Here is an 8,899-nt window from a genome sequence, read left to right as displayed (position 1 = left end):
CAGTGGAGGATGAGGGGTTTGGTCAGATATCCGGGATGATCAGATATCAAGGCGGGAAATTCTGGCCGAACTGACTTAGCAGGATTCTTGCTAAAACTGGGCTTGTGGAGGATATGCCCAAGGACGGGGCCAAGTTGGACTCAGAGGAGCCGGAGTGAAATTTGGTCAAGGAGAGAATCTTTGCCAACAATCTTCCATTGGATCCTTTTTTTTTTTTTTTTTTTTTTGCAGTACGCGGGCCTCTCACTGCTGTGGCCTCTCCTGCTGCGGAGCGCAGGCTCAGCGGCCATGGCTCACGGGCCCAGCCGCTCCGCGGCACGTGGGATCTTCCCGGACCGCGGCACGAACCCGTGTCCTCTGCATCGGCAGGCGGACTCTCAACCACTGCGCCACCAGGGAAGCCCGGATCCTTACTTTTAAACAGCAGCTATAATGAATACTTTGGGGACAGTTGAGGAAACTTGAAAATAGACTGGATGTGAGGTGGCGTTATAGAATTTAAAATTTTCTTGCATGTGATAATGCCTCTTTCGCTGTGTAGGATATCCTTATGTTTAAGAGACGCATGTGTAAGTACTTAGAGGTGAAACTCAGGCGAGATCTCAGCAGTGGGTTTGGTTTAGGCCAGACGATCAAAGTCACACTATACAATGCTCACACAGCACCTAGCTGACTTAGAAAGGATGTGAAACAGGAAGCACAGCAGTACTTCATACAGCTCTGCATCTCCCTGATCCCTGCATGTGGGGCAGGTTCTAGTCCCAGGGGATTTCAGCAGAGGAGCCACTGGTCCCATGGGGCTGGTCCCGTGGGCCTGTGAAGGTAAGAGGCCACTTGCAATCTCCAGCAGAGCTACAGCCCATATATTTCAAGTTGTGCCAGGATAGCTAAGGACAGCAAGCCGAAGGATGGCCTTCGGTCAGTTTAAGAGCACACCCAGGTCCTGCAGGAACCTCATCTAAGTGCAGACCACAAGTCAATTCTTGAGGCTGGAGGAGGGATTCACAGGTAGCTGTGAAAGTTCTCCCTCTAGTCATGATGTCTGCGCCTTCTTTTGAAGTGGTTGAACAAAAAAGTTAACGTAAATGTGACAAAAGGCTGACACTTGTTGAATCTAGGTATAATGAGTTAATCAAACTATTCTTCCAGTGCTTCGGTGGTTGAAAATTTTTATTACAGGAAATCAAAGGAAATAAAATCTAAAATGGAGGTGTTCACCTCCTGCTTTCATTTCCTGTGTGGTTTACTGGTGAGTTGATTCTGCCTGTTTAAAGCTCCCTGATCTCAAGTCATCGTACAGATCTCCCCCCTTTCGCACAGCACCCCGCCCCTATCTCCTGACTACTGGATCGGCTCCATCGCTCCCTCCAATCCAAGTACTTATTCTTCTGGAAGCACGTGCCATTAGACTCTTTCTGTTGCCTTCCTTCAGGCACAGAAAAAAAAAAAGAAACTTTTCCACAAAACCAAATAGTGCCGTGTCAGGAAGGCTTGGACCCGGGGTCAAAGCATGCGGCCAGGCCCCATTGCTCTGGTTCCATCACTTCACTGCTGCTCCTCGGGGCTGCTTGCCTTTGCAGAACATGCTCCGCGCGCCAACTACCAGCTCCCGAGGCTGCTGCTTCCGTGCAGCAGCCTTTGCCCCAGCATGCTCAGGGATAGTCCCAAGGCTTGCTCTGATTGGCCAGGCTTAGTCACATGCCCACCCCTGAACCAATCAGGGAACGTCGGCCCTGACTGGCCCACTTGAGTCACATGCTCCACCCCTGGCCCTGAGGTGAGTCAGCGACCGCGTCGACCCGGCGAAGGCGAAGCCTCGGAGGCAGGTGACTCTGGGGCTGGGGTTCTGGCGTCTGTGAGAGACGAGACCGGAGATGGCGGTGCCTGGTTGGTGACCTGGTCCAGCCCACTTCAGAGGCCGTTAGCGTCCTTGCTGGTTCTGAGCGCTTTTTCGTCCTGTGAGTCCCGGGCGTGGGTTTTGGACGCGGAAAGGGCTTGGCTGATTGGCTGGACTTTTCTTCTCCTGAAAGTCCTGGTGAACCTGCTTCCCTGGCGCTCAGCCGCCTTGTCGGGAGCCGCGCTGCTGGGGCTGTAGTTCACAGAGCGGCCGTCAGGTGGCGATGGAGAGGCAAGAAGCCAGTCTCCAGCCTGTTCTTTGGGTTTTGCTTTTTAACTTTGTCGACTTAAAAAAAAATGCACAACGTGAGAGTTGTGAGTTCAGTTTTATTTGGGGCAAAACGAGGACTGCAGCCCGGGAGACAGCACTTCAGAGAGCTCTGAAAAACTGCTCCAGAGAGGTAGCGGGGAAGGTCAGGATAGATGTGATTTTGGTGAAGGGGGAGTTGCAATCGAGCACATATTTTTTTTGCAGCAGGTTTCTAATAGTCACGAGGAGCAGTCGTCGCCATGAAGGATTTTAGTGCTTTTCTAGATATGAGGAGATACGAGAACTGGGCTCATGAAATCGGCTCCTGAAAATATTTAACTCTCTGAAGACCTGTTCTGCCAGTTTTTCCCAGAGCACAGATCGCGTCATTTCTGCTCTCCACCCTGAGCTCCTTTCGGGGGGTGTTGAAAGTCAGCAGCTGCAGAGCACATGATTTAATCCTTGTAGAGGTAGATGGCAAGGGCCAATTGTAGTTGACAGGGCCCCCTTGCAGTCATAAGTCTGACCATGCTTTGGGAGGCATTTCACGACCAATTCGTCCCGCAGTGCTAGGAAGGCTCATTCCTAGGTCTGGCGAAGACTTCGCTGAGAGGCCATTCAATGTGCTGTTACTGGACTAGGTCTTATAAGCAATAACTAAAGACTCTAGACCACCTGTCTTACTAATGTATTATGGTCCAGGAAAAGTTCCCTCTTGTTGTATCTTCCCGTATCTAGAGTTACACGAATACAATCATTGATCTCACACGGAACTATATATTTTTGTCGGTGGCTCAGTCACACATTTGGTAATGCAAGAAACAACAATCTTGTAAAACAGGTAAAATACAGATAACATAGCTAGCAGTATTATTCAAGTCGTAAGTGAGAATGAAGCCAAGTCGTAAGTGAGAAGGTGCAGCCCAGTATATACTCCGGTCATCTGACTTGGTCTGTACTGTGCCAATCCTTAGCTTTCAGGGAAATGATATATTAGCACTGTCCGTAAGACCCCCAGCCCAGCCCAACTTCCTAGTGTTACTAGGCTGGTTATCCTTAGTATAATTTAATTGTTCCCAAGATAAAAAGGGGCCTTAAAACTTAAATGACCAGAGTCTGGTGTTAACCACATAAATCCATCAAATAATTATAGGAGGTTTTAGGGGCTTCCCTGGTGGCGCAGTGGTTGAGAGTCCGCTTGCCGATGCAGGGGACACGGGTTCGTGCCCCAGTCCGGGAAGATGCCACGTGCCGCGGAGCGGCTGGGCGCGTGAGCCATGGCCGCTGAGCCTGCGCGTCCGGAGCCTGTGCTCTGCAGTGGGAGGGGCCACAGCAGTGAGAGGCCCGCCTACCGCAAAAAATAAAAAAATAAAAAATTATAGGAGGTTTTATTCCTGGGCTGAAATTTTGCTGTTGCTCTGATTGAGCTTGAATAACTTTAGAGGAGAATTCATTTTTTTGGCCAGGGTCAGAGCAGGTATTATTAATTGGCTAGGTGAGGTGATCCCATCTAGTAATATCAAGAGTAGCCTGAACAGGACTGAACTTTCTTTCTTGTAAAATAAATGTTCTAAGGGCCATCCAATTAGAGCCTTGGAGTGGAGAAATCCACCAAGGTAATCCAGAAGGACTAGACACAGGTAATTGGCCACAAACCCAACAATTGGATTGATTTTTCAGACTAGCATAGGATCGTGTCCATGATAGAAAAACATCTGATTTATATGCAAGGGTCCTGGAAGACAAGAAAACATTATAAATGATCCTACGAATCAGGTCCAGCATCTTGGGTAAGCTGTCTACTTCTGATGTCGTCTTCTTATCATCCGGCTGTGAGTGTAGAGTTTCCTCTGTTTGAGCATCATTTTAAGGTGAGTTTGAGGTCAGCAGTCCTCTCTATAGACCAGTCCGGTGCAGGGGCCCTTCGTGAGTAGAAATTAATCCAAGAATCAATTCCCTTCAGTTTCGCTGTGCATGAGCTAGTTAAAAGTACCAGATAAGGGTCCTTCCATCTAGGTTGGAGATAGTCCTTTAAACTATGTCTTTTCCAGTATGCATAATCCCCTGGTTGCATGTCGTGGGACATCTGATCTTCATCCAAAAACAGATTACTGAGATAGGCTTCAGAAACAAACTGAGTGTCCTTTTAACAATTCAATTAAACTTTACATTAATATAACGTAACAGCAAGGAGCTATCTGGAAAGTGAGTCTTATTAAATACAGACCTCCATTAACAAAACTGGAACTTAATATTCACTGAAATATAATCCTTTTCTCTCTAAAACTACCCTCATGTTTACCAAATATAACCAAATTAAGACTAGTTTGTTTGCAAAATAAGTCTGGTCTCAATTAACTTGGCCTGATAATTTATATAAACTATCATTGATCATACAGGCTTTTTGCTTTGCTGAAACTTTTATAAGGAGTCTCACACTGAACTTTTAAAAGACCTCTCAGAGCTAGGAAAGTCACTCCAAGGGCTTATCACAGATTTCACCTAACAGATCTAGGTGAATTCCTCCCTTTTTAAGGGAGGAAATACCTTGAGCCTTCTGTACCTGTTAGTGAGTGGCCTTCCTAATTTATCTGGTAAAGCTGCTAGGAACCTAAGAGTTTACAATCTCTGGAGGGAGCAGTTAGAGAAAAAAGATATGTTCCAATCCTGCTTACAAAGATATAATTTACCAAATTACTGTAAGTCATAATGAGTTTGAGGGAAAGGTTTCCTAATACCTGGAAAACACAGATTTAAACAAGTAATTTTTCAGATAGAAACCATAAAAACTATAACCATATTCACCAGTTCACTCAGTCTTATGTAACTATTTTTGTTAACAGTTTCTCATTAGGATTCTTTAATTTCTTACCCAGTTCAGTATTATGGTCTGAAAGTCAGAAACTTGTATTTGTCCAAAAGTCCTTTTTATAAATCTTCTTGAAGAGGAAACATTTTTGCAAAGGCATCAGAATAAACCCATAACTGTCTATAATGATGAAAGACTTAAGGAGGCATGTTTAGATCTGATTACAATGCAACTGACAAAGAAACTTGGTTACTGCTGTGACATGCAACACTTTCAGATAATAACTAGAATTATGACTGACAACATTTTACCAGGACGTATCAGAATTTTAGGAACTCCATATAATTTCTAGGATATCTATATTAGTAACATTTACCATACAATATAACCTAAGAAGATTTATTACTCATTTGACAATACTTCCCATGTAATTTAACATACCAAATGAACCCAGTTAGTTTAATATCTCTCTTTGGGATGTTTCAGGTGCCCTTCGAAGCATCCCAAAGTTAGCTAAAGGACTTCACTGGAATTTGATTTAGGAGGTTTTTTTTTAAAGCTTTTATTGAATTTGTTACAATATTGCTTTTGTTTTATGGTTTGTTTGTTTGTTTGTTTGTTTTTTGAGGCATGTGGGATCTTAGCTATCCCACCAGGGATTGAGCCCACACCCCCTGCATTGGAAGGTGAAGTCTTAACCACTGGACCGCCAGGGAAGTCCCTGATTCAGGAAGTTTTGTGAAAAAAAATATCAAAAAGGGTTTAGAACACTCAGGACAACAGGTCACTCTGAAACAATAGTTATTCACTTAGGCAAAGTAACAATAAAGATTTCAAAGGCAAATACAGAACAAATCACTTAAAAGGAAAGAAACTTGAAATCTGTTATCAAAGGCAATTCAACATTTTAAGGAATCTTGTCCTCTTAAGAGAGAGAAAAACAAAATTCAAGTTTTGCACCCGCTTGCTTTTAAAATTCATTTACTCAGATTTTTAAAACTTAATTTATTTTTTATTTTTGGCTGCATTGGGTCTTCATCGCTGCGTGCCGGCCTTCTCTAGTCGCAGAGAGTGGGGGCTACTCTTCATTGCGGTGCGCTGGCTTCTCATTGCGGTGGCTTCTCTTGTTGCGGAGTACGGGCTCTAGGCGTGTGGGCTTAAGTAGTTGCAGCGTGTGGGCTTCAGTAGTTGGAGTGCGTGGGCTCAGTAGTTGTGGCACATGGGCTTAGCTGCTCCGCGGCTTGTGGGATCTTCCCGGACCAGGTCTCAAACCCGTGTCCCCTGCATTGGCAGGCAGATTCTTAACCACTGTGCCATCAGGGAAGTCCCTACTCAATTAAATTTATTTTAACCTTAGTCAATCCTGACCATGCACATAACTCTTTTCTTGGGGTCCACTTTCCACAAACGTTTCCTTACTTTCTGTATCCAGCATTTTATTTTCCCATTCAGAAACAGCCACCTGTAAGTCAGACCTACTTCCTTTTCCCTTAATAAAATGTAATTCCATTCTTCATCCCTTCTTTACTGGAAACACACACCCTACTTTCCTACTGTTGACTGAAATGTTTCATTTATTATTTCTATTAGCTTTAATTACATGTTTAAGTTAGAATCCTCAGCTCTTAAAACCTTAATTTCTTGTGAAAACTAAGAAGTAAGCAATTATGAACTGTCCTTTACATTGGCATTCTGTAGATTGGTGAACATAAATACCAGTGATATTTTCTAAAAATATTTGCTTTCTTTAGAGAACGTGACACCAAACATATTCATTAATAGTCCTAAATACCTTTTGTTTCTCTGTAAAAGGAAGCCAATATTCAGTAATTAATGTTTTGGTATATTATTTTATTTGGGAATGCTAGCTATTCAATAAGCTTCCATCACTTAATTTAGCACAGTTCTAGAATTTCAAGTTACCGGAATCTGGAGAGACTATTTTATCTTATTTTATTTTTTAATGAAAATACTGAGTTTAGGCCGGCCAGGGCCCCGGCTGAGCTGCGCTTAGCTCTGCAGGGGCGGGCAGGGGTATGCCCAGGGGACCATGGGCCTCGGGCCCTGAAGCCTCTGGGGCCACATCCCTCTGAGCAGCGAGTAGGATCTGGGGCGGGGCGCCGAGCGCGGATGGGCCTGGAGAGAAAACAAAAAAAACCCTGAGTTTATTTCACATGTATATTTTTGTCTCCCCACCATTTCCATTTGTGTGACCACCACTACTACTATGTCCTATCATAACATTCCATACATACTTAAAACCAAGCAAAGGGTGGAGTTCCATCTTTAAAAACTAAACAGGCATTTTGGACAGCACATTCTTGGCAATGGAACCTGGACAACTATCAGACACGGTAGGGAAAGTTCTCACTCTGCACTCTAAAAAGGACAGCCAGATAGCAACTGTTACAGAAATGAAATAAGATGGGAAATTTTAACAAACTGTTTAAAGTATTTTCTTAAAGAGACTTCCTCCACTGCCAGAGATCTTGAATAGCCTCCTGGTCAGTCATCTGCAAACAGTTCTTCACATAATTGATGAATTTGGCTTCCACTTTGGGAAGGGAACCGCCTTTTTCTATACTTGCTTGTATTTTTGCTTTAATGTCTTCTAAGAGCTAGGTCCTTCCGGTGTTTTAGGAGTTTTTTTCTGTTTTTTGAAGGATTCTTGACCTCTTGATCTTGGTGTTGATGGTTTTGAGTCTTTTCCATTCTGGTTTGATTTTTGTTAACTTTTGGCTGGAGTATCTCGTACAGATTTCTTTACTGGAGCTTCTTCTTCAGCTTCCTCATCATCGTTGTCATCCATCTTCAGCAGCAGCAGGTTTTACTTTTTTCTGTGGAAGCTTTGCTACCGCTTCCGGGGCAGAACGCTTTCCAGATATACTCAGGAGTGTCACACCCTCCTCCTCTTTGTCTTCTGGCTCTGCATCTTCCTCCACAGCTACTAAGTGCTCTCCACTAATATGCACAGGCCCTGAACCACACTTCAACCATCAGACCACAGGTGGTGTTATTTCAAAGACCCCAAGGGAATCGGTTGGCTGCACAGACATTTTCAAAGTTGCCAGCGTTACTTTGACTGGACTGCCTTCATAATTCATCGCCTGTGCTTCGACAACGTGCAGTTCATCCTTTGCGCCAGCCCCTAAACTGACCGTTCTTGAAGATAACTGGCGCCCATTTTCATCATTATCCACCTGAAGGTGATCATCTTTGTCGGCCTTTAGTTCACAACAGAAAAGATAGTTCTGGGGCCTCAGGGGCCTCATGTCCATGTCCATCGAATCTTCCATGGGTTGGTGGCACGTACTTAGGTGGGAGAGAAGGCGGACGGAGAAAAAAAGACTACTGCTCCAGGGAACAGGTGCACAGGACGGAATCACACCAGGTGGAGAGGCTATTTTAGATGGACATTCCTAAAGCATAATTATTCTTAATAGAGTTTATCTAAAAGCTCTTATCTCATTTATATTTTCTTTCCTTAAAAGTTTTTTTCACATCAAATTACTTTCCTTGATGACAAATTTGTAACAGATAATAACAGGATTTTATTTAGCTTATATTAAACTGAGGCACAATAAAGTATTATACTTAATGCTGATGACTCTAAAGACATGTCTATATTAATTAGATCAACAAACAAACATTAATACCAGGTATTAATTTAATACTATTTCCCAGTTCACGCGAACCTGAAATTCATTTAGCTTAATTTCTCTTGCATTTAGAATTGTTTGATTTGTAAACGCTTACTTTTCTTTAAGCCAATTAAATAGAGCTTATTTACAAATTAACCACAGCGATATTATCCAAAGACAAAGACACATACTAAGACATACATATATCCAGACAGACACAACAAGAAATCTAGCTGCATTTTCTAAACTTAGTCATGAATCAGATATTACAATATAAAACTCACTAGTTTATAAACAACACTT

General features: G+C 43.4%; 1 pseudogene; it reads right to left on the bottom strand.

The window, feature by feature from the left end:
- Nucleotides 1–7,085: 7,085 nt before the first annotated feature.
- LOC116745225 lies at nt 7,086–8,524 on the bottom strand (annotated as a pseudogene).
- Between the last annotated feature and the right edge of the window lie 375 nt (nt 8,525–8,899).

The sequence above is a fragment of the Phocoena sinus genome, chromosome 20 (assembly GCF_008692025.1).
Source record: "Phocoena sinus isolate mPhoSin1 chromosome 20, mPhoSin1.pri, whole genome shotgun sequence".
Taxonomy (NCBI): Eukaryota; Metazoa; Chordata; class Mammalia; order Artiodactyla; family Phocoenidae; genus Phocoena; species Phocoena sinus.
This window is presented reverse-complemented; position numbering and strand designations above follow the sequence as displayed.